The sequence below is a fragment of the Tachyglossus aculeatus genome, chromosome X3 (assembly GCF_015852505.1).
Source record: "Tachyglossus aculeatus isolate mTacAcu1 chromosome X3, mTacAcu1.pri, whole genome shotgun sequence".
Classification (NCBI taxonomy): domain Eukaryota; kingdom Metazoa; phylum Chordata; class Mammalia; order Monotremata; family Tachyglossidae; genus Tachyglossus; species Tachyglossus aculeatus.
The window spans coordinates 12,128,474-12,133,543 of NC_052099.1; the positions used below are offsets into that span (position 1 = coordinate 12,128,474).

Genomic DNA, 5,070 nt, shown 5'->3' on the forward strand with positions numbered 1-5,070 from the left:
CCAGAAACATTTACAACAATTGTCCTACCCAGAAGGAATTGGGGTTTACTGGCTTATGCATGCCAATCCTTAAACAAAAACAAATGCATAAACAATACCCTCTATTTTAGATACAAATTAATCAGGTCAGAAACAGTCTCCGTCCCACATGGGGCTCTCAGTCCAAATAGAGCTCCCCCCTCCCTTCCATGTCACCCCAACTTGCTCCCTTTGCTTTCCCCCACGCCGCCCCACAGCACTTATGTATATATATATTTATATATATATACAGCACTTATGTATACATATATTTATATATATATAAATACATATTATTCTATTTATTTATATTGATGCCTTTTTACTGGTTTTGATGTCTGTCTCCCCCCCCCCCCCCGCCCCCCGGCCCAGACTAAGCCCACTGTGAGCAGAGATTGTCTCTCTTTATTGCTGAATTGTACTTTCCAAGAGCTTAGTAGAGTGCTCTGCACACAGTAAGTGCTCAATAAATATGATTGAATGAATGAATGAATAGGAGGGAGAACATGTACAGATGAATAAACTGAGGCACAGAGAACTTAAGTAATGATGCTTAACAACTGCAATGATAATAATAAATATAAATACAAATAATGACAAATAAAATAATAATAACAACAATAATAATAACAATTCTTCAACAATGCAACCCAAAGCAACATGGCCTAGTGGATAGAGCATTTCGCTCATACAGATCTAGTTCATTTTATGCATAATACTGATCGAAGTGCTCAAATGGTTTCAATGGCTCTTTGAAGATCAGAGGGCATTTGGAAATACTTCCTATAGAAAATGATGGCAATTGATGGGGAATAGAGTCTTGTATTGCACTTGTGTAAAGCACTCTACTACAAAATAGGCACTTCATTTTCTATAATTTAGACCCAAACCCCAGATGGTTTCAAATTGGCTATTCAAACCTACTTTCTACCAAGCAGTTGCTTTTCATCAGTTGGTGTGAATGCATCATTATCTCTGTTTCTAGTATGTGCTAAAATAATCTGTAGCTTCACCATAGTGCTGGTAATTCTTCTGGTCCTATTCATCGTTCAGGTTGTTTCTTCTTATCTTTTTCTACCTTTCATCCCCAACCCTTAGTCAATAGACCCCTTAGTCTATAAGTTTGAAGTTGCATACCAAATTCAAGCTGATATATTAATTCAACTAAGCTACAATTGAGAACCCCCTTTCAGGGTCACATCTGGAGAGCTTCCAGTACTCTACCCGTCTCGGCTATGGGAGGGAGAGTCAAGCAGAGGCCTACCCATTCCATTCCTAGCTTGGGCGGTGGCTAGCAAGTGGAAGGCAATCTGCTACAAGTCAAAACTCACCCGTGCTGGGCAGCAGTGGCATGGGAGAGAGTCGAGGGTGGAGACTCAAGTTTACTGCATGGAAGGAGCCAATGGTAAACCACTTCTGAATTTTTACCAAGAAAACTCTATGGATACAGTACCAGAATGATTGCAGATGGAGAGCAGGGTGTTCTGGGAGAGATGTGTCCGTGGTGTCGCTAGGGGTCGGAAACGACTTGACAGCATAAGACAAGACAAGACAATTGAGAAGCATTGTGGTAGAGTGGAAAGAGCATGGACTCCTTCTTCTAATCCCTGCTCTACCACTTACCTGCTGTGTGACCTTAGATAAGTCACTTCCTTTCTCTGTGCCTCCATTCTCTCATTGGCAAAATGGAGATTCCATACCTCTTCTCCCTTCTACGTAGAGTATGAGCCCTCTATGAGACCTGATTATCTTACATCTACCTCAGCTCTTGACACATAGTTGGTGCTTAACAAATACTGTAATTAAATTAATTTTGGAAAAGGTGATGCAGTAGCACTGGAGACTCAGATCATTCATTCTTTCCTGGTGTGATGGGAATATGGGAATGTGACTACCTAGAATGCTTAGAAGATTGTTTCTGGGTTGGGATTACAACTGGGGTTTGGCTTTTTTAAGCCCAGTTTGGTAGAAAATCTGACACGAAGCTGTCTGAAATATCGACTCAAAGTATGTGCAACCAGAAACGAGAACATTTCAGCCAAATCTAAGTGCTTGCTAACTTGCCAGGCTATTCACATCCAGTAAAATAACTACAGCTGCTTAGCCCTGTTCTGATCTCAATTACGGTTTTATTCAGCAGAAGTGCAAGAAGGGAAAAAAGTAACATACATTCTTAAAACTTTTCTGGATGGTTAGCTAATGGAGGTTGAGGGAAGGGGTGGGGGGAGCATTCTTTTCGGTATATTTGTACATAACTCTGTGATATTATGTGGAGCTCTCTCTCGTTCATGCTGAAGCTTATTTTGCTCTGATCTCTGTGTATTTGGTAGAAAGACAGAAAATATAAAAGAATGAGGTAATGGAAAAAGCTCTTCTCTTTCAAGACCCAAACCACAGACCCCATTTCTCAAACTCCAATCTTTCATTACAGAATTATTGCCATATAATGAGTGAATTACTAGTGAATTACTATTTCAATATCATTTATTACCAGCAAAATTAGGAAAGGAAAGTTTTACATTTCATTTTCCTGCATGTAGTCATTTTTATCATCCTCATCCATGGTATTTATTAACTGCCTAATGTGTACTAAATGCTTGGGAGAGTATGATGCAACAGAGTTGGTAGACACATTCCCTGCCCAAAGCAAGCTTACAGCCATTTTCTTCTCGAATTCTCAAAGCATCTTCTGTGCTTATCTCATTTAGAAGTAGTAATAGTATTTATCAAGTGCCTAGTGTGGGCAGAGCACTGTACTAAGCACTGGGGGAGGAATCCACAGGTGTGAATTAGACATGGTCCCTGTTCCTATCCTCCCAGTGTTCCTCTGAGGCAACGGACAAGGCAAGGAGGAAGTGTCAGATGAGAAATGAATTTTCAACAACTTTGTGTTAGAATAGTATAATTGTTAATGATTCTTACCTTGGAATTACGGGTACCTTAGGATTGCATATCCATTAATGATTAATTTAAAACCCATTCTGCTTACCCCTTAGATTGTAAGCTTCATGAGGAAAAAGGGACTTTGTCCGATCTGATTGCAGTGCTTGGCATATAGTAAGTGCTTAACCAATGTCACAGTTATTAACTGTATAAAATGATTAAGTGTGTGTGAATGAGAATGTGTGTGGAAAAGAATGCAGGAGGGAAAGTTACCAAAGCTGGCTAAAAGAGCAGAAAAGTACTCATGTGCATCCAAAGACAGCTCCTTCTAATCAGTTCTCTCCTTACTGGCAGCAAAGAATGTGGAATATTTAGCAACTTTGTGGGAGAGAATGAGATGGGCTTCAAGCAAGGCCAACTGGCTTGTGGGAGAAACAGGATAGGCCTCAAGTGAGGTCAAGTAGAATGAACTGAGCGTGGCCAATTGAAGCAGACTGAGACAAAGATAGGCTATAGGGATTGCGCCCAGATCATCTAGAACAGTGAAGAATGACACCTTGTCAGAGGGGAATGTCCATGGAAGCTGCAAGAAGGTTGCAAGATTTCTGTTTCACCCCCATTTTATAATGGTATTTATTAAGCAATAACTGTGTCCCAGGCACTGTTCTAAGCATTGGGGTAGGTACAGCTCCCAATTTGTCACAGGGATTGGGCCACCCTAATTGACAAATGAACCAACGGACACCATGCATGAGTGTGTGTGTGAGGAGATTTACTTTGGAGTCATTCAATCAGTAAATGGTATTTATTCACCAGTGGTATTTCATCATCATCATCAATGGTATTTATTGAGTGCTTACTGTGTGCAGAGCAGTTGGGAGAGTACAATACAACAGAGTTGGTAGACACGCTCCCTGCCCAGTCTAGAAGGGAAGATAGACATTAAGATAAATTACAGACATATATACGAATGCTGTGGGGCTCAAGGTAGGGTGAATATCAAGTGCTTAAAGGAGTACAGATCCAAGTGCAAAGGTGATGCAGAGGGGGACCAGAGTAGGGGAAATGAGGGCTTAGTTGAATAAATTTGCTTTAATTGGTATATAATGTCAGTTGTTATTTGTGCTCACTCCTTCTAGGTCCTTCACTGCTATGAAAGAATAAGACCCCAAAATGGTAGCAAAAAGTGAAGGGCTAGAGCTATGCTATGGTAACTCTGTTCTTTCCCTAGAGGAGAACCTCAGTCAGGCACCAATAAAACAATCAATAGTATTTATCGAGTGCTTACTCTGTGCAGAGCACTTTACCAAATGCTTGGGAGAGTACAAAGCAACATAGTTGGTAGTAACATTCTCTGCCCAGAACAAGCTCACAGTCTAGAGGGATCATCCATTTCCATGACGTACGAGATTGTTTGGAGAAAAAAAAAGATGAAGGGGCAATAAATGCAATTATCTACAGACAATTGGTGAAATAAGCTCATCCACGGAAGGTTTTATTAATTCACGTATTAATTCCATTCTTTGAGGTGGCAGGAAAAGAGAGGAAGCAGAACTAGTGTTTAAAGGAACTGACAGGGTAATCATCTAAACCCCTAGCCAAAGAAGCATTGCAGCAGAAGCCAATATTTCTGACCAGGTGATCTCCAAGTGAGAGAAACACAGGTGGCTATTTTGGGGGCGTTCAGTGGGAAACTATCCATTGACAGGAACCCTTTAAGTAATAATTCCAGGCTAGGCTTGGTGCGAGAGGGCAGTTTAAGGAATGGAACTTCCTGTACCAGCAAGTAGTTCCACTTATAAAGCATCTATCCTTTCTGGTCGGTAGTAGCCCTGGTTCAAATCCAGAAGTGATCTGCCCAGGTCTCCCAGATGTCTAGCTCTGGTACTGTAGGGAAGGGAGTGAAGAAAGAAATGATTAGTTTTTATCTTCTCATCTGGGAGAGTCTCTTCGCACCTCTGACCAATGGCTTACACTCTTTCTTCTTTCTGGAATTCCTTCTCCTTACGCACTTGATAATTTACAACTCTCCTCTTCAAAGCCCTTCTGTGATCACGTTTCTAGGAGGTCTTCCTCAATTCATTCTTCTTCTCTCCACTACTACCACTCCTGTCTCAATTACACACTTTTTCACCCTTAGTACTTCCGTACAAATTGATTCACACACCT

The 5,070-nt window shown here is 40.9% G+C and overlaps 1 non-coding gene across 1 annotated transcript; it reads left to right on the forward strand.

Annotated features, from left to right (window-relative positions):
- The first annotated feature begins 1,201 nt into the window (after window positions 1–1,201).
- Window positions 1,202–1,339, forward strand: LOC119948978. Its single transcript, XR_005457077.1, has one exon. It is a non-coding gene; the product is annotated as a small nucleolar RNA SNORA7 (small nucleolar RNA).
- The last annotated feature ends 3,731 nt before the right edge of the window (window positions 1,340–5,070 follow it).